We start from the raw sequence: 22413 nt of genomic DNA, 5'->3' as shown, positions 1-22413 counted from the left end.
TCCATCGACAGATGAATGGATAAAGAAGATGTGGCACATATATAAAATGGAATGTTACTTAGCCATAAAAAGAAACGAACTTGAGTTATTTGTAGTGAGGTGGATGGACCTAGACTCTGTCATACAGAGTGAAGTAAGTCAGAAAGAGAAAAACAAATACCGTATGCTAACACATATATATGGAATCAAAAAAAAAAAGTGCCGATGAACCTAGGGGCAGGACAGGAATAAAGATGCAGACTTAGAGAATGGACTTGAGGACACGGGGAGGGGGAAGGGTAAGCTGGGATGAAGTGAGAGAGTAGCATTGACATATACACCTTACCAAATGTAAAAGAGATAGCTAGTGGGAAGCAGCTGCACGGCACAGGGAGATCAGCTCGCTGCTTCGTGACCACCTAGAGGGGTGGGATAAGGAGTGTGGGAGGGAGGTGCAAGAGGGAAGGGATATGGGGATATATGTATGAATATAGCTGATTTACTTTGTTATACAGCAGAAACTAACACAACACTGTAAAGCAATTATACTCCAATAAAGATGTTAAAAAAAAAAAAGCCAGTTGGGGGTTTTTTGGTCTGTTTGTATCTTTTGTCCAGAATTTGCCTCAACTGCACATTCACACAGTTGTTTTTAGTCCCATATAGTTTCTTTGTATTTTGTTGCTCAGGGAAACTTTGTCCAGGTGCAAGCATTGCAGCAAAGGGTTCCAGTTCCCAGCCTGTCTCAATGGTACTTTATTCTTCCTTGTTCCAAGAATAGATTTTTAAAAAACATGCTTATGTTATAGATTAAAAAGTGAGATAGTGGAAAAGTTTTTTTTCAAGAAAGTTTGTAAAAAAGATAGCTTAACCTCAAAAACTCTATTTTTTTACCTCATTTGGGAAGAAAAGTAGAGAACATCAAATATTTCTCCAACTTACGCTGAATGCAAAGTTGAAATCGCTATGATATTTTAATAAAATATTCTGTAGCTTTCAAGTAGGAAGAGCTCTTTTCTGACCTCAGGATTTTTACATTTTCCCATTATGTAGATTGACTGTTTCGATAGACCAAGGTGACTGCTGGCTGAGTCTCACAAGGTGGAAACAAACTTGATTTTCTATAAATTGGGAGAGAAATGTATACTCAGAGCAATTGTCAGTTATGTTTTTGGCATCACGTTAGTTCCAAATCCAATAAAGGTTTGAAACCTCTAATAATTTTCAAATGGTCTTTGAATGACAATTTTAACAAAATTGGAGTGGTAGAAAGACAAAAATGAAAGTGATAGGAAAATTAAAAGGAGTCTTGCATATTATTTCTGATCCATATCATTTATATTGTCTCACTCTAGGCTAGAATGTAATGAAATATTTGCCATGCACAGAAAGGGTTTTCCTGCAAATCTATTTGAGAGGTTTTCTATTATGTCTCCTGTGAAAGACTTAAATTTAGCACAACTAATATGAGTAATAGTTTCTGAAACATACTTATACATGTATGTATACTCATAAATTCTTAAATATTCATAAAATTGATGAAAGTATAGATTACTTCATTTTGTAAAAAAGTAAACTTTTAGTTAATAAGTAGGTTCAAAAATCACAAAATTATACATAAGAGATGACAAGAAAAGTCGCTCTTTATAACCTGGGTTCTCTCCTTTCAGGAATAAGCACTTGGGTAGTAACTAAAATGTGACAACAAAGTTGTATCAGTTTTGGAGGTTCTTTCAAACTCTCCTTGGTTTCTTTTGTGTTCAGTAAGCAACTCTCAGTTTATAATTTGTCTTCAAACATAAATTGGCCAACAAGGAAAGAAGTTTTGATCACTAAACATAAAAGATATAGCTCACTTGGTAACTATAATTATCATTATAAATTAGTTCACTTGCATCTTCATTTATACAATAGTCTCTGGTGTGTTTGGAAGCCGTGGAAGTGTGTTGCTTGAGCACGATGACACAGCTGAGTTTTTGGACATGAAAAATGATGACCACATCTTGGATTGTTGTGATTCCAACTAGCTACTATAACTCTCTAAGATTCTGCTGAACAAACATTTGGCATCCCTTGATTTTATCAAGATATTATTGTTGCAAAGTTCTTGTTCCAAATTTTACTTTGAAAATCTATGTATAATTGAGATAACTCTATCCTCTTAAATATGCCTTTCAAAAATATTTCCTCCATATTCTCACATAAATTATCAAAAGACATTTTAAAAGATTACTCAGTGTGTGTGTGTGTGTGTGTGTGTGTGTGTGTGTGTGAGAGAGAGAGAGAGAGAGAGAGAGAATATGATCTGAAAAACTCTGAATGTCTACACCTTCCAATTGTCAGACGTTCCCACCACCAGAATATCACATAGAACAGATGATAAAAAACAAGTTATACTGCCTCAAAAAGACTCCTGATGAAATGAATAATGCTATGGTCTGAATACTTGTGTCCCCCACAAATTCTTATGTTGAAATCCTAACCCCCAAAGATGATGGCATTAGTAGGTGTGGCCTTTGGGAGGTGCTTACGTCATGAAAATGGCATCCTGATGAATGGGATTAGTGCGTTAATAAAAGAGGCTCCAGAGAGCTCCCTCCCCTCTTCCTTCCTGAGAAGGCACAGTGAGAAGGCACCAGCTGTGAACCAGGAAGAGGGCTCTCACCTGAACATGACCATGTTGGCACCTTGACCTTGGACCTTCCAATCTCAAGAACTGTGAGAAATAAATTTCTGTTGTTTATAAGCTACCCACTCTGTGGTATTCTGATATAGCACCCCAAATGGGCTAAGGCAAACAAATAAAATAGATAATTCCTCCCCATTAACACATGGGCAGAGATTAAGTGAGCCATCAAAGAGAGCATTAGGAGAGAGGAGAGGAGAAAGTAGAACAAAATGATTAAGAGTGTAGGCTTTACACTCAGATTGTCTGGCTTGAATCCCAGCTCCCACCTTGGAACATTTACCAAAGTTCTTTTTGCCACAGTTTCTCATCTCTGTAAGGGAGGTAGCAGTAGTGCTTTCTGGGTGTTGTGAATATTAAATGAGTTTATGTAACGAATGCACCTGACGTGTAGTAAGCATTTTAGTTACGTTAGCTTTTATTATGACAATGGCACGTTCTAGGAGTTTGTAATTCTAAAAGGCACCAGGTTACATATGGCAGATTTGGGTTATTATGACAGCTGTTACTTTCCTGGAATAATTTGGAATAAAAAAAAAATCTCTGATAGTTAACACTAATACTGTAGAGAGCAAAGGCAAATGTTTCTCTCTCAAGATGTCTTAGGACAACATACAAATCTACATATAATTGCTTATATGATCAGCAGATATTTAATGAGAGGCTCCACAACCCTACCAAACTATCACATGTGGCTATCACCAGTAAAAGAGACTATACTTACCTAAATACAGAAATGTCTCCATATGTACATACTAGAGCATATATTAACTTATATGCGCACATTTTTGTGAGCTTGTCAATAAAATAAAACATTGGTATTTTAAGGTCTTTTCTTAGGTATAGAAATGTTTTCACAGCAGATATTATAATGTTTCTTTGATATCTGTGACATTTTGTTGTAGATTACAAGATTCTTCCAATACATAGAACAGGAGATGTATTAATGCAGTCCAATTTCTTTCCACAAACCATCTATTATCCAAAGTAAAATAAATGGCTTCCAATAAGAGATTTAATCATAAGCTAAAGAGAAATGGAAGATTTAAAGCAAGATTTACAGAAAAGAACTGAAGCCGTAGCGGTTGTGGAGAATGGGATGTACAGAAGGGCATCCTGCCTGATTTTCCCACCCTGGGTTTTTCCCCACAAAGACCTAGTGACCAAGGGATTGAATGGTATTAGTACTCACTGTCTTCAGCTGGTTAAAGCCAAATCGTTATCACATTAACCTCATCCTCTAATTAATGGTTCCTATGTTGGTCAAAGAGTAGCATTTTCACACATCACTTGACCACATTACTAAAATCCTTCTAAGTGAAAGAAGGAAGGATCCGCTTATAGATCACGAGAGGAAATAGAGATGGGAGATACCAAGATATTCCCCAAACATTCTAGAATCACCCACATAAAAAGACAAATGCATGCTTACCCAAGCACTTCTACCTCAGAACGCCCCATTCCCTCTGCCCTTGGAAGAGCCATGGGAGCTTCAGGGGGTTATAGTTTCTTTGAATAATCTCATTTATTCCTCTGAGGATTTTCTAGGTTGGGGTTAAAAACAAACAGGGCTTCCCTGGTGGCGCAGTCGTTGAGAATCTGCCTGCTAATGCAGGGGACATGTGTTCGAGCCCTGGTCTGGGAGGATCCCACATGCCGCGGAGCAACTAGGCCCATGAGCCACAACTACTGAGCCTGTGCGTCTGGAGCCCCGTGCTCCGCTACAAGAGAGGCCGCGATAGTGAGAGGCCCGCGCACCGCGATGAAGAGTGGCCCCTGCTTGCCACAACTAGAGAAAGCCCTCGCACAGAAACGAAGACCCAGCACAGAAACGAAGGCCCAACACAGCAAAAGTAAATTAATTAATTAATAAACTCCTACCCCAACATCTTAAAATAAACAAACAAACAAAAAACGGAAGAACTCAAAGTTCCTTATAAATAATTCAGAAGTGCTAATTATCATGTCTCTATAGCTTCACTCATACCATATAATACTGTTCATTTTAATTAGAATTTTTCTGAATAAACATTTAAATGTTACACTTACAGTATAGTGCTGGAGTCTCAATTTGTATCATTCCTAACACCTTGTTTTCCCAGCAGGGTATCATTAAGACCAATACTTCATATACCTGGGAAGAAGAAAATAATTCCACTAAACGATTTACTCCCCCCAATTTTTCCACTTGCTGGTACCCAGTCACACCCACTCCTCAAGCAATGGATTGTGAACTATTTGTTACTTGGTTCCAAAAAGCTTTCCTTTGCCAAACTATAAATACTCCTCTTACTCAAATTTTTCATATTTTCTTTCTAAAACAACCTTTGGAATCTGGAACTTTTATTAAATTATTTTACAAATTTTGAAACGCTGTTGCTAAAACTACAACCCATAACAAAAGGTGAAAGGCTGCTTAAAATTTCTACTGTACCAATTAAGTTACTGAATGCAGGAGAAACATCCCCTTTACAAAACATGATGAAAATCTGATATAATTAGTTTTTCATAAAGATGCATGAATTTTAACAAGCTTTAACAGTTTCACCTTGAGTTTTTTTTAAAAAAACATATAATGTTTCATTTCTTCTATCTTTTTTTTCAGCTAGTCTATTATTATTGAACCAAGTGTATGTGGTTTTCAAGAACTATAACTGAATTAACAAGGAAAACTACTAGGTTAAACTGGTGACATGAGCTGTTTTAAGAGAAATTCATATTATACAAAATAATTTTTATTTGAAAAATTAGCTTAACTTCTGAAGGGAGAGTAATGCTTGCAACCAGAATGTGCTATTTAATAGTAAAAAAAAAAAAAGTCAATGCATTACTGTGTATTAGAATACATGTTACATTGTATCTTTTATCTCACACATTTTTGCATTTCAAATCCCTAAACTTACATAACACAGGGAAATTGACATTCAAAGCAATCTTTACAAACAGTTTTTCTGTTTCATAGCTTTAAGATAAGAGCTTCCACCTGCGGCAGAAGAAAAAACTGTCAACAGAATCCACGTAATCAGTTTTTGTCAGTTATTAAAAGAGAAAAAGTCCACAAATTTATGATTCTGTTATCTTTTCCATTTTCTGTTTGCAGCTTATACAATTTTCATGCTTTCAAATTATAACAATAATTTAACATTTTAAATACTTTTTTGGCACATCACTGAGGAGCATTAGGGATATTTGCATTTTTTCTGTTCTTCAGCAGCTCATTGATGATTTTCATCATCCCCCATTGCCCCAAAGGAAATATAGCCTTATCTTTGCCTATAGAGCTATTTATCATCTCTAGAAATTTAAGTCACCTGGCTCTAAATGATTTACTCAGTAGACCTGAATAATTTTCTACTTGGTCCTTTTCCTCCCAAGCAAAGATATTGCTACATTTAGACAAGAAATAGTCTGTTTAAGAAAACCCTAAGATGGGGATTATCTGGTGGCACAGTGTTTAAGAATCCACCTGCTAATGCAGGGGACACGGGTTCGCGCCCTGGTCCGGGAAGATCCCACATGCCACGGAGCAACTAAGCCCGAGCACCACAACTACTGAGCCCATGTGCCACAACTACTGAAGCCTGCGGACCTAGAGCCCGTGCTCCGCAACAAGAGAAGCCACTGCAGTGAGAAGCCCACGCACTGCAATGAAGAGTAACCCCTGCTCGCTGCAGCTAGAGGAAGTCCATGCGCAGCAACGAAGACCCAATGCAGCCAAAAATAAAATAAAACAAATTTATAATATATATATTTTTTTTTTTAAAAAAAAGAAAAAAATCCTAAGACATTTACACAATTGAAATAAAATCCCTCTTCTCTAGGTGACCTTAAAGACAAAATAGTAGTGTGATATGGGAGAAAAGGCTAAGGCTTTTTCTGTCTGTTTTTCTACAAAGTATAATAAAATAATGTGTAATAAACTCATTTTTATCACTATAGATTCAAGGATTTAACATTCTTACACAGGTATAATTATGTCTATATAATTACATCCTTCCAGTATAATCATATAATAATTTTGTTACATTAATAATCAGTGTTCATATTATGACTTTAAGTCTTATTTGCTGCTGAACAAGGTAGTATATTAAAACTATATAGTCATTTCTTCTATAACTTTCTGCTTTCACTGGAGTTAATAACTGCCTTACTTATTTGCTTTGTTTTCTCTAAGTTTAACTCCAAAATATCTAATAGAACTTCTTCTTAACTTGGAAGATAATTATCAATCAGTATCTTTAAAATTTTTTAATTGGACCCTAGATTTGCATTCTCTAGACTTGCTGTACTTACTCTCTAAAACTTTCTGCTATCATTATCCTGGAATTTTCTTCTTCTTTTGCTTATATTGAATCCTCTATTGCCTGGGTTCCATTTTTTTTCTGTTTTGGAATTACAATACATAACCAATGAGTTCCTAAGAATGGGAACACGGGATAGGGGGAGGGGGGGAGGAGTTTTGAGAACTTGCATGCCTGAAAATATATTTTCTTTACCCCCAAAATTGATTGTTAGTTTGGGTAAAGAATTCAAAGTTAGAAATCATTTTCTATCAGAACATTGAGGGCAATATGCCACTGTCTTCCAACTTCAGATGTTACAGTTAGAAATACAATGCCTTACTTAATATCAGTTATTTGTATGTGAGTAATTTTTTTCTCTCTGAAAAATTTTAGGATGGCAGGTTTTTTATTTTGTCTTTCAATATTTTAAATATGTTCCTCTGCTATCTTCATGCTTGTATTGCTTTTGAAGATAAATCTACTGACATCCACATATTAGTTCCTTTGTATATAGTATGTCTTTTTACTCTGGTTATTTTAAAATTTTTCTCTGTATCATTAATTTTGAGAAATTTGATAATGATATACCTTGATCTAGTTGGTTTTTTGTTTTGTTTATGTTAAAAAAAAAACATTGAGTGCTTAGGATTTTTTGAGATTTGTGAATCTTGGGTTTTTTAGTTTTCACCAAACTTAGAAAATTTTCAGCCATAATTCTTTCAAACATTTTCTGTTCTACCTACTCCTTTCAGGAATTCCAATTACATGTATATTAGGCCACTTGACACTGTCCCACATCTCACCGATGCTCTGTTCATTTTTTAAAAAAATTCTCTTTTCTCTCTGTGCTTCATTTTGGAAAATTTCTTTTGCTGTATTTTTAAGTTCACTGATCTTATGCAATGTGTAATCTGCTATTAATTTCACTGAGTATGTTTTTCATCTCAGTTATTATAGTTTTCATTTTTAAGTTTGATCTGGGGCTTTTTATACCTTTCCTGTCTCTACTTAACTTTTTGAACATGTGGAATACAGTTATTAATGACCGTTTTAATGTCCTTCTCTGCTAATTCTAACATCCAAGTCCATTCTGGGTCAGTTTTCGTTAACTTTTCTCAACATTATGGGTCTTTTTCTCCTACTTCTTTTCATGCCTGTTGTTTTCTTATTGGCTGCCTCACAGTGTGAATTTTACCATTTTGGATGGTAGATATTTTGAATTACTGTAAACATTCTTAGTGTTTGTTCTGAGATATGTTTTGGTTACTTAGAAACGATTTCCTTTCAGTTCTTGTTTTTAAGGTTTGCTAAGAGACTGAAGCAAGGCTTAATCTAGGGCTAATTCCTCCTCACGAAGGCAAGACCCTTCTGTGTACTTAGTTCACCACAGATCTTGAAGTTTTCCCATCTAATTGGTGGAACCTAGCACTATTCCCAGTCCTGTGTGAGCATGGGGCTCTATTACATCTAATTCTTTCCAATGATCCTTTCTCTGCCTCCAGGTAACTTCTTTTCACATATGCATTCATTAGTACATAGCTGAACACTTGAGGGCATCCTCTGTAGGTCTCTGTAGGTTCTCTCTTTGAGCTTCCCTTTTCTCTTCAGTACTCTGCCTTTGAACTCTATCTGGATTGTTCTCTCCAGATGCTCATTTCCTTTATTCCAGGACAGGGGGTCTACTGGGCTCTACCTGAGTGTCTCTTACCTATGCCATGGCCTGGAAACTCTCTCAAAGCAATATCTGGGCTTAATATAGGGCTCACTTTATTTGTTTCTCAATTTTGGGATCACTATCCTTTGTTGTTTGATGTCTAATATCTTGTCATCCATTGTTTCATATATTTTATTCAGTATTTTGGTTGTTTCAAGCAGGAGAGTAAAGCTATACCTTGTTATTCTATCATGAACAGAAACAGAAGTCCCATCTATCAGTGCTCATATTCTTAATTTCAGAGCATTTATTTAATCATTTCACACACTTTTCTATCCTTCCTTTGTTTATAGAATCAATGTCTTGTCTTATCTCTCTGAAGATTAGTTTGATTCTGTTTCTGTCTTGTTTTTGCAAGGAACCTTTGGACGTTTCTGTGAAATGTGAGATGTGTGCTGTGTGACACATCTGGGCCAAGGCAGTAAAAAGATTCTGAGTGATTATCTAGCCTCATTCTCTTTATGCTTAGGAGACCAGCAATGTTCCAGATGGTCCAGTATCCCTCAGACTGGATCTCTGAATGACCATATGGAACAAAGCCCTCCTGGATACCTACAATGGACTTTGCATGAGTAAGGAATACATGTTTATAAGCCTTGAGAGTTGGAGGTTGTTTTATATGTAGCTGAAGTCTAATGTATCTTGACTAATACCTTGACTCCCAAAGAGAAGGTTGAGTGCCCATAGCATCTTTGTTTCCCTAACTTTTTGCTTTTTGCTTGTCAATCTATATTGTAATGTGCTCTCTCCACTAAAGGCTCTTTGAAGGCAGAGGTAACACCATGTATCCACAGTTGCTCAGAAAATATTGGCTGAAAAGATGAATGGCAGGTTTTAAATCTTTTAGTATAACATATTGAGTGTAATTTATGCTTATGATTATAATAACCATATAGATTGAGACAATGTAGACACATTAGCAGTAAAAATGGAATATAATAATTACATTCATATATAATATTTGGGGAAAATGCCAGCTTTTCTTTTCTTTGGCTTTTTCTAATTCATTTATGTAGGAAGGATTTATTGCACACCTATTAATCATATGCTGTGCTTCTTTCTAGGATATGACCCAAAGAATAGGAGAGAGTATTTGAATTGACTTCTAGGACTTACAACTTTATCTGGGATTTCAGAAAAAAATGGCATAATAGGCTGTCCTTATTTTTTAAAAAAATGTGTGGTCATATCAATTCAAATCTTGCTGGAATGATTTTAAATACTACTTTCTCTACTGGAAAGATTATGTCCAAATACTAATGCACTTGTCCATGAGCCAGTTGTGTAGTAACACTAAAAAGTATATAGCTCTAAATATGTTGCCTCCAAAAGTGTATGTGGCAGAGTTCTTCCTTTATTTCCTTCCACTTCTCTTTTTTCTCTTCCATGGAATTTAACTTTTACTCCAATAAAATACCCAGTTATTTCCCAACATTTACTCTCTGGTGAAAAATATTGACAATCATTTTCTGGTTCAGTTGTTTTCTTGTTTTCTGTATAGAATTTTAGCTCCTCGAGGACAAGGCAAAGACCACATCATATCATTTGTTGTGATTAATTTGGCAAGCATATCTCCTAAACATAGTGTAAGTATTAACATGTAGCTCTACATATTGATAATTTACATGAAGTTCTCTTAAATATATGAACTCAGAAATATCTTGATTAAACTAATCTAGGTCAGAATTTTTTGTATTCATCTCATACAATCAATATTTTTAAGCGTTTACTATGTGCAAATCACTTTTCTAAGTGCAGGGGACATAAAAAGGGAAAAATCAAGGTAAACTCTCCTCTCTGGTAGAGCTTACAATTCTAAAACATGAAGATCATATTGGGTCAAGTGCTATGAGTAAAAATAAATCTTGAAAGGAACAAGAGAGTGCCAGAGAATAACAATGATATTGTTTTTCATAATTTCATACTCTAAGGTATTACAATATGAATGACTCTATAAAATGTTGAACATTTTTCCATCATAAAGGGTTGCAGTTTAATTTCTTACCATTACTTACCTGACTTCTCTTTTGATCTCCATTCTTAAAATCATGGTGAATAATAGGTGACCCTTACCTACTCCTGGGTGGATGCTGTGAAATATACACTCTAATTAATGTGTTTATAATGCACTAGCTTGAAAAATTATACCTCTATATCGCTATATATTTATTGTATGGATTGAGTATTTAAAATCTAAATAACTAAAATAATTAAAGCAACATCAAATGAGTTAGTTTTAAATCTAGAAATAGAATTTGTATCTTTTAATTTTAGTAAGTGTGCCAAGCAGAACTTACTCATAACTGAGAAGGTGCTTTCTGAGTGCTATACATGTTATTTAATATTATAAAGTAAATACTTTTCAAGTTATATAAGTTTCTACAGAATCTGCTTTTCATTTAACTTGACTTCAAGTGATCAAAATCTGGAAGAATAAATTCAGAGATATTTCCTTTCAATTATTATATTTCTGCATGACTTGGTAACATGTATTTTTGGAACACAAGGTTTGACCTCAGGAAATCTGGTGTTTTCAACCTGCTGACTTCTTGACTGATCTTACCCAAGTCATGTAACCACCTGCTTGAGTTTCCTCATCTGAAAAACAGAGATAAGAATAGTTTTTTGCTGTTGCTGTTATAACTGAAATGCAAATAGCTCTAAAGGTTTGGTATACAGAAGAGTCATGCCATGGCAAGACAGTATGGCAAAACACTGTAACTTTAACCTGATCCTGCACATGGGGTACTCACCCTCTATTGCCAAAGTAATTTATCCCACAAGTCACAACTATTAGTTAAAGTTTGACTGCTTCAAAGGTCAAAATCAAGTGATCTATTATGTTTGGCTGGGATCCCACTGTCACACATTCTCTGAAATTTTAAAGTCAGAGATAAAAGAAGTAGATTGAAGAGAGGATAGATAAATTATTAGTGAAAAAAACTTGTCCGTCTACCCCTGACCCTTCTATGTTCCATCTCCATTCTGCATCCAGCATCTATGTCAGACTCCATACTCAAATGGGTAATTAACTTTGAGAGCAACGAATATGTGTCAGTTTATTTGCTTGGCAATGTATGTGGTTGAAGTACATGGCCTCCTTACTTAAGGAGCTTAGAGTCAAATGGGGGTAGAAATAGTAACATGGGAAACAACAACAAATTACTTGGAAATAATCACTAAGACTCTCTGATACAGATGATCACTGGTGTAGGAGTTATCAGGTATATCTTGCTATTAGGTATATTAGGACAAACTACATTTCTAACTATCTCATTCAGTCCTTTTGAGCTAATACTACTTATATTGTCCTTCTGTATGTTTAACCTCTTCTCCATTGCTGCCTCTTCTATAGACCTGAGACCTCAACTTCCCAATTTTACATTAAATAAAAATAATTTTAAAATATACATTTAATACCCTCACTTTCTGCTTCTTTTCATAAGTGTCTAAAACCATGATTCTAGACTCTGTCAGACTTACCACCTTCTTTTTATTACAGGTATTTTTAACATCCAAATTTCTATCCTAAAGTGAAATGAATAGATAATAACCTACCTTCTGTACATATTTTAAAAGAGCAGTACAGGCAAGGTCCATATCAAGATGGCAGAATACACTGATCCTGAGTTCAACTCACCTCATGGACATATACACCAAAACTTTTTATGTATAGAACAGCTGTCTCTGAGAACAACCTAAATACCAGCAGAACAGATTTTCTACAATTAAGAAATAACAGGTGCAGCTCCGCACACAGCAAGAGTTTGCGGTCACCATGGCAATGCGGCAGCTGGTGGAGGTGGACTGTGGGGTTGCCAACCTGCTCCTGAAGCTGGCCGGGCACTTCACCTTTGAAAACAAAAAAGGAAATAATAATAAAAGAAAGAAAAGGTCACACTGAGATGGGTAGGAGGAGTAAAAATGCAGTGTAGGGCTTCCCTAGTGGCGCAGTGGTTGAGAGTCCGCCTGCCAATGCAGGGGACACGGGTTTGTGCCCCGGTCTGGGAAGATCCCACAAGCCGCGGAGCGGCTGGGCCCATGAGCCATGGCCGCTGAGCCTGCACGTCTGGAGCCTGTGCTCTGCAAGGGGAGAGGCCACAACAGTGAGAGGCCCGCGTACCGCAAAAAAAAAAAAAAAAAAAAAAATGCAGTGTAGTCAGAAACCACACCCCCAGTGTGGTGACCCACAAGCAGGAGGAATATTACAAGCATAGATGTTCCCACACAGGAGTAAGTGGTCCAAACCCCACAAAAGGCTCCCTAACCCAGGTGACCTGCACCAGGAAGACAAACCACCAAAACATCTGGCTTTGAAAACCAGCAGGGTTTACAAGGGGAGAGGTGGGAGAGATGTCAGAAATAGATTCTCTGCTCTTTTTCTTTTTTTAGAGATTTAATTTTATTTATTTTTGGCTGCTTTGGGTCTTCATTGGTGCACACGGACTTTCTCTAGTTACATCGAGTGGGGGCTTCTCTTGTTGCAAAGCATGGACTCCAGGCATGCGGGCTCAGTAGTTGTGGTGTGTGGGCTCAGCAGTTGTGGCGCACGGGCCTAGTTGCTCCGTGGCGGGTGGGATCTTCCTGGACCAGGGATTGAACCCTTGTCCCCTGCATTGGCAGGCGAACTCTTATCAACTGCGCTACCAGGGAAGTCCAGATTCTCTGCTCTTGAAGAGCTCATGCACAGACTCACTCACTCCAAGTCCTAGTGGAGAGGAAATAGCTTGAAAAGTACCCGGGAAATATCAGAAGGAGATCCATTGGATAATATTGGTACAGGTGCCGGAGGGGTAGAAATCAGGTGGAAATTTATCTAGGAAAAAACTGATAGGCACCATTTCTTAAAACCCTCTTATCAGCCAGCTGGCCTGACACTGGGAGGCACCATTTCTGTCACTCTCAGTCAAACTAGCTATCACCGTGAACCCTGCCCTGGCTGCTCCTGCCTGCCTCACTGGGCCGGTGGACTTGGCTGGCACCAGTTTCCCTCCAGAGTGGCTTCCCCTTCATAGGGCCAGCCTCACACACCAGTATACCTGCACGAGTCATGGCCATGCCTCACAACCCGTCTTACCAGGTGCCAGCCCTACACGTCAGCATGCCCACAGCAGTTTGGCTGGACCTCTCAGCCAGCCAGGTCAGAGACTAGCCCCACCTACCAGCAGTCACAGCCGAGCCTTTCAAACAGTTGGGCCAAGGACCAAGCCTGCCCACCGGGGCCTCTGTAACAGTCTCTGCTGAGCTATGCAACCACCTAGGCTGAGGGCCAGCCCCACCAATTAGCACACCCGCAGTAATTGCTTCCCAACAAGAGGGTGCACACAACCTACACAGGAGATACTCCTGAAACACCTGGTTCTGATGGCCAGGAGGGATTTTTCCACTGACCCCACAGGACACTTCTACATATGGTCACTTTTTCAAGATGGGAAGATATAGGTGACATACCTAATACAAACAGAGAGTTAAGCTAAATGAGGAGACAAAGGAATACCTTCCAAATGAAAGGACAAGACGAAAGCCAGAAAAAAACTAAATGAAATGGAGATAAGTAATTTATCAGATAAAGAGTTCAAAGTAATGGTCATAAAGATGCTCACTGAATTGGAAGAAGAATGGATGAACTCAATGAGAACTTCAACAAAAAGATAGAAAATCTAAAGAAGAATCAATCAGAACTGAAGAATATAATAACTGAAGTGCAATATACACTGGAGAATGGAATATTACTCAGATGTAAAAAGGAATAAAATCTTTTCATTTGCAACAAAATGGATAGACCTAGAGGGTATTGTGCTAAGTGAAATATGTCAGACAGAGAAAGACAAATACTGTATGTTTTCACTTACACGTGCAATCTAGAAAACAAAAACAAAACAAAACAAAACAGAAACAGACTCACAGATACAGAGAAAAAACTGGTGGTTATCAGAGGGGAGAGCAGCAAATAGGTGAAGGTTATTAAGAAGTATAAACATTCAGTTATAAAATAAATAAGTCACAGGGATGTAATGTACAACATAGGGAACATAGTCAGTAATATTGGGATAACTTTGTATGGTGACAGATGGTTACTAGATTTGTAGTGGTGATCAATTTAAAATGTATATAAATGGCAAATCATTTTGTTGTATACCTGAAACTAATATAGTATTGTATGTCAACTATTGTACAATAAAATAATACAAAGAAAAAAATGCATAAGTAAAAAGTAGTACAAAATTCTAAATATAAAGGAAAGATGAAAAATACCTTATAATAATATACATTTTAGTTTAAAATGTTTGTACATAAATACATGTAGAGATATAATGAAATAATAAGATACTTGCACTAGAATGTAGAATATTTCTTAATCCAACAACTAGAAGTTTGATAAAAATGTGTTGTACTGGAATCTCAAACATTACATTGCTATTTGTGTTCAGATTTTCTTAAATAGTGAACAACTCTTGGCAAAGTAAAATCATCTGTTGATTTACATAATGATTGCTTTTCTGGAAAGTACGATGTGTAATAGAACTACACAAAAATATTTGTCAAGTTAAATGGAGTGGGGTTTTAGGTGAAAAAACTCAACTTTTTTTTTTTTTTTGCTATATAAATATCTCACGGATTTTTCAAAAGCTGCTCAAAATGTAGAAAAAAATCTTTGTTATGTGGTACTTCCCATGAATTTCCAAAAGTCTAGCTTCCCTGACTCACCTCAAGTTAATATCAGAAGTACCTTCCAATATATGTGAAACTATTCATGCATCTAAATTGCCACAAAAAAGCAGTAATGTCTCACTGAGAACACACTGTATAAAAGGTGTATTTTGCACTATGGATTCATGTTTCCTCTTTAAATTTATTTCTAAGCACAATGAATCTGGGTTTAGCCTTCACCATTTCTAGGTAATATTCTATTGTATAATATACCACATTTGTTTAACCGTTCATTGTCCCTTTGCTGGACATTTGTGTTGCTTTCAAATGCTGTTAAATTACTAGTACAAGTCTTTCTATGGGCATATTTTTTTACTCATCTCAGGAATTTCAGGATTGAAATGAGTGTAATTGTCGTGTTATAGAGGAGGTGAATGTTTAACTTTGATACAAATTGCCAAATGTTTCCCAAAGTGATTCTACCATTTTACACTCCCATCAGCAAATTATGAGATGTGCTTCACATACCCACCATTGTCTAGAGTTTTCCATCATTTTACTTTCAGACTTTCTAATAAGTGTGTTTTATCTAATTGTAGTTTTTTTTGTGTGTGTGGTACGCAGGCCTCTCACTGTTGTGGCCTCTACCATTGCGGAGCACAGGCTCCAGACACGCAGACTCAGCAGCCATGGCTCACGGGCCTAGCCGCTTTGCGGCATGTGAGATCTTCCCGGACCGGGGCACGAACCCGTGTCCCCCTGCATCGGCAGGCAGACTCTCAACCACTGTGCCACCAGGGAAGCTGTAATTGTAGTTTTAATTTGCATTTCTCTGATGACTCATGACTTAAAGAATGTTTTGATGTATTTAATTGGTCACTTTTATGTCTTCCTATGTAAAATGTCTCTTCAAGTCTTTGCCCATTTTTAATTGGATTTTTTCTTCTTAAATTCTAGAATTCTTCTTGAATTCTAAGGAGTCTTTATATAATCTGAAAACAATTCTGAAAGATACATTTATGGCAAATATTTTCTCCCCATCTATGGTTTGCCTTTTTAATTTTCGTAATATTATATTTCCCAATACCTAACTTTTTTACTTTGAAGAAATCCAGTTTTAATAATTTTATGAAAAAAAGAGAACCCTTGCTTTATTTCCTATTTAAGGAATCTTTACCAATCCAAAGGTCTTGAAAGCATTCTGTGTTTTCTACTAAAACCATGTTATTTTAGTTTTTACTATGATTTAATGTTTGTGTATGTTGTGAAATGAGGATCAAGATTTAATTGTTTTTTATTGTTTTTTGTTGCTTTTTTTACTTTACTTATTTAATTATTTTTGGCTGTGATGGGTCTTTGTTGCTGCGTGCAGCCTTTCTCTAGTTGTGGCGAGCAGGGGCAACTCTTTGTTGCAGTGCTCGGGCTTTTCATTGCAGTGGCTTCTCTTGTTGCGGAGCACAGGCTCTAGGCACACGGGCTTCAGTAGTTGTGGCTCACAGGCTGTAGAGTGCAGGCTCAGTAGTTGTGGTGCATGGGCTTACCTGCTCTGAGGCATGTGGGATCTTCCTGGACCAGGGTTCAAACCCATGTCCCCTGCACTGGCAGACGGATTCTTAACCATTGTGCCACCAGGGAAGCCTGGCAAGATTTAATTTTTACCCATTCAGATATCTCATTGCTACATCACTATTTATGGATCCCTTAATGATTTACATTGATAACTTTGTCAAAAATCAATTGTGGACTCCATTTCCAAACACTATTCTGTTTATTGATCAATAAGTTTTTCTCAATGGTGATATCCCACTCTTAATTAGTATACATTCACAATAAGTTTTGAATAGTCAAGATAATCCCAAGAAGAAAATTCTGACAAAAATCCAAATTGGAAGACTAAAGACTTCTCTGAAACTTCAACATCTTGAAACATCAATATGTTCCTTTTCACAAAATTCAACCTTTTTAGCATCATATATTGTTCCTTCCCTCTACTTTTTTTTTGTTTGTTTTGAAATAAGTTTGGAATTACTGCAAACTAACCAAATTAAATAATAAGATGGTTCCTGGATACCCTTCACACACTTTCCCCTAAATGTTAACACAATTTAAGGAACTGATATTTCCTCTGTAAATGTAATAATTCACCAATAAAATCATCTAGCCTTGCAAGTTTCTTTTTGGAATATTTTAAATTGCTACTTTAATTTCTCTCATAGAAGTACAATGATTTGATTTATTATTTTCTTCTTGAGTAAATTTTAGCGGATTTTTTCTTTGCAGGAATAGCTCTTTCATCTAAATTGTCCAATTTATGAGCACTGAATTTTTCATAGTATTTCTTTATTATCCTTCTAATTCTATGGGGTTGTAATAATGTCTCTGTTTTCATTTATTAATAATTTACATCTTCTCTCTTATCTAATAGTTAAGTCTGTCTAGAGGTTTATTCATTTAATTGATTTTTTTCAATAAACCAGCTTTTGGTTACAGTGATTTTCTGTACTTTTTCCATGTTTTCAATTTCATTGATTTCTGCTCTACATTCTATTAATTTCTTCCTTCTGCTTGTTGTAGGTTCAATTAGTTTTTAAATGTAAAAGCTTAGAATTCTGGTTTGAGACTTTTCTTCTTTTATAATACAAATAGTCACTGCTATAAATTCTCCTCTAATTACTGTTTTAGCTACATAACCAACCATTTGATATGCTGTATTTTAATCTTCATTTAGCTTAAAATATCTCTAATTTCTCTTGAGACTTCTCTCTGACTCATAGTTTATTCAGAAATATAGTGTTTAATTTCCAATATTTGCACATTTCAGACATCCTTCTATTATTGTTTCCTTGTTAAATTCTGTTATCATTCAAGAACATCATTTATGTGATTTGTATTGTTTTAAATTCATTAAAGTTTGTTAAGGTTTGTTTTGTGGCTGAGAATATGGCGCATCTTAGAGAATGTTCCATGTGCACTAGAAAATACTGTGCATTTTGTGTTTATTGGGTGGAGAGTTCTATAAATGTCAATTAGGTAAAGTCAGTTTGTTCAAGCCTTTTATGTCCATATTGATTTTATGTCTACTTCTATCAATTGCTGAAAAAGTAGTGTTTAAGTCTCCAATTATAAGTTTGTATTTGTCTATCAAGTTCACTGATTTTCCTTTTGGCTATGTTAAGTCTGCAAATGAGCCTACTGAAAGTATTCTTCCTCTCCATCACTGTGTGTGTGTATGTGTGTAACATTTCTGTTGATTCTTTCTCAGTTTTTACAGTTTCCATCTCTGCTGAAATTACCCATCTGATCTTGTATGCCATCCACCTTTTCCATTAAGCCCTTAAACATATTAATCACAAGTATATTACATTCTTTGTCAGATGGTTTAACATCTACATCATAGTTAAGTCTTGTTCTGTTGGTTGGTTGGTTTCATCACAGGGTGTTTATTTTTTTTCTTTCCTTCTTGATGCTTCATAGATATTTGTTGAAAGCTAGCCAGCTTAAGTAGGGTCATTAATTATTGAGGTAAATGATTGTTATGCTTCCTTCTACCAGACATTATGAGGAAGTTTGAATTAATCTAGATAGAAATTGGACTGAATTTGAGGTTGGTGTTGCTATGGTTACTTTTAGTGTTCTACAGCCTTCAAATTTCTCTAGGATATCTTCTATTTAGTCTTTAGAGTGACGGTTGATTTGCCAGGCCTTCTCCTCCTTTTCATGCATGTCTTCCCACACTCCTTAACAGCCTGACATATTTTACTCATACTTCATGTTTCAACTCAAAATTTATTTATTTTGTAAAGCTTTTCCTAACCCCCTCAGTCAAATTTAAGTACTGCTACTATAATCTTAATAGAAGATCTGCTGTAATTATTCATTTTCATGGTTTTACTCTTCCACTAGACTGTATGCTTCATATGAACCTAGAAAGGAGGCTGGAAAAAGGGTGATTTAATAAATATTTGGTTACAAAATGAATAAATTTATGGACGAATATGTGGTTGAATAGAAGAACTATTACTTAGTCTATAGTCACCTGATACATGAGGAATGCATAGATGCACTCACTAAGGGTACAGGAATTAATATAAGGTTATTTATTATAAATAAATTTAATGGGCATATATAACAGAGGAAGAAAAAATAGGAAAATTGAAAATTTTAGCTATATTTATGCAGTGTTTACTATTTGTCAGAACAGCCTTAAAAGCTTTATGTATATAAATTAATTTTATCTTGACCACAACCATGTTTAATGAAGAAACTGAGCCAAGAAGAGGTAAAGTGATTTGCCTAAGGTCATACAGTTTCTAAATGGCAGAGCAAGAATTCAAATCAAAGTATTCTGGCTCCAGAGTCTGTTCTTGACTACTTTCCCATTAAACTCACAAATAAGGACATTTAAGGACATTCTGTGGAGAATTTTTACAGTGGAGAAAATGCAAGAAATAATTTCTGTGATGACTGGACTGAACAGCATTCATTTTAATGACTTAACATTTTCTTAGTCTATGTAAAGCCAGAGTTAATAAGATTTGCAGGGACAATAGCTTTGAAACAATGCCTTATACAGAATTAAAATCCTGTAGATAAATGCTTGGACAGGTCTAAATTTTAAATTCTACATTAAAATAATATGTTCATGTTAGTATAGCTATTCTAAATATTTGATCATTAAGAATGCAAATAGATTTACTTTACAAATTGCTGCTGGTTAAAAGAAATACTAGATTGAGCTCTTTTTGGTGCCGGGGCTAGCTGAGGCACACATGGGTAAGTCTGGAAAATTGTTTGGCTTGGGCAATGGAATATATGTTTGTTTTGGGCTAAGATACCTGTTGCCAGAAAACTCAAACTTGGGGATGGCATAACTGTAGCATAATGACAATATCTTAGATATTGAATGGCCAAAGAAACAGCATTGTACAGTATGCATCAATTTTATATGTATGTGAGTGTCTTTAGGTACTCTTCTAAGACCTAATGAGAAAGGGATTGGAATCAAATTTAAAAGAAATCTTTTACTAAAAACTTTATAATCAATAGAGATGCAGGAAATACACATTTAATAAACTTTTAATATTCTATCAGAATGTGGCTGAAATAAATCATTGTTTTCCATTTTGGTGCAGACATGTAATGGCCCTTCAAGGCTCTATTCCAATTTATTAATTCAATGTTCAACATACTTAGCCTGTTTACATATATTTATTTCAATGATTATGCATAGTTTGCATAGAAAATTTCGATTCATCATTTTAAAAATATTCTAATGGGCAACTGATTAATTAAGAAAAGTGAAAATGGTTTGTTGAGAATTCAATTTATATTATTAATTGCCAAGTGTTAATATATTTAATTTTAGTGTTTTATCTTACAGGAATTTCTGAAGGCAATGGACTGATTTAAGCACCATGGTCTTCAAAACATTGATTTTAATTTTTAAATCTGTTGTTACTATCACAGGAGCATCTGTATTCTTGCTTACTCATCTTAACCAATTAATCATTCAGAATTCTCAACAGACAAAAAATTAGTCATTTCTTGATATTTTGCTTCTCAGAAGCTCCATGCCCAAAATGTTAACCAACTCTCACTACAACAAGATAAATATGGATAACTGTATGGTATTTTTAATATCTCCTTTTAATTAACTGCAATAGAGTTATTTTACTTTTTCCAACACCGTTTTCTGTCAATCCCCAGCTATCTCTCCAATAAACTGAGCTACAGTATTTTGAGATAGATTGAAATGTGTAAATGCTTGTTACCTTTACTTTGTATTACACACAATGGATCCTCAATTATAAACTTAAAATCTATAAAACATTTTGCCATTATTTTTATGTTAGAAATAACTAAATTTATAACAGCATTTGACTTAAAAACAGCCTTCAAAAATCAAAAAAATATAGAAATCCTGATGAAATTCAGTTCTTTATTAGTTCATTGAGATTTTCATCAGTTGGTTCTCTTTTCTTATGTTGGTTGCCACTCTTAACTATGTGGTAGATTTTATCATGTGTATTTGTATTATTTATAAAGTATAATAATTTTTTATTTTAAAATGTAATATTTTTACTTTATGCAAAAATTGTTTTTCTTGAAGATTATAGCTCTCTCAGTTTATCTTTTATTTTCCTATTTTATTAGAGACAGATTATAAGAATATCTCACTTTGCTTGTAATTCTAAGAACTATAGCATAAGTTATGGTGATACATTGCACCTAACATTTGGTATGAACTGCAGAGGATGTTGGTTTGTTAGCAATAGCTACTATTCAGCACCAGGTGATTGTTCCAAATCTGAAGGTTGTCATATCTTACAATTTTCCACAAAAATCCAGAAATCAGGATGTTGGTATGTAATCTCTTAATTTAAAAATATTTTCAACAATTCAAATATTTAAAAAGCTAATCATTAAAGAGAAAACTGGACACCATTTTTACATCTGTAACCCTCAAGTCAGCAGGTTGTGACCTCTGTTGTGAATGCATTGAGATTTGCCTCAGTTTATGATACATTGGCCTTTTAGTGGGAGATGGTAAGGAAATAAATTCCCAAGGTTGTTTTTTGTCATTTCCTTCCTGGGAAGATATTTCTTTTGTACATTTCATGGGCTGGATAAAACTAAATATAAAGTTTAAAGTGTATGTAGTAACTTGAAAAAATAAGGTGACTTTTCGCTAAAATAGACTCCTGATCTAAAACTTAGCATCAATTACAAGCATAATGGACATCTTTATTATTCTAAATCAGGCTTTAAAGAATGATATTCAATAATGAGAGAATCACTTCATTCTTCATTTACAAGTGAATTAGCATAACAAAGCTGCTTAATGTGAGAGTTCACAAAGCTCTGATTAATACATTAATCCTTATATTTTACAATGGGATTTATTTTTGCAAATAATTTCTATTAGAAACTGCCTTTACTTTAATTTTTTCCTTTCTTTTAAAATATTAACTCTTTAGGAACTGCCACTTCACTGAGTAAAATATAAGTTTTGAACTAGGATATGGCATTCACTAGGAGGAATTTGGTGTGGGGAGAGGCACAAGGTCTTTCCCTCATTTAAAGAGCCTGTGAGTGAAGCT

The sequence above is a fragment of the Mesoplodon mirus genome (genome assembly GCF_964341445.2).
Source record: "Mesoplodon mirus genome assembly, chromosome: 13".
In the NCBI taxonomy this organism is placed as follows: domain Eukaryota; kingdom Metazoa; phylum Chordata; class Mammalia; order Artiodactyla; family Ziphiidae; genus Mesoplodon; species Mesoplodon mirus.
The sequence above is the reverse complement of the archived record's forward strand: the minus strand, read 5'-3'. Positions refer to the sequence as shown.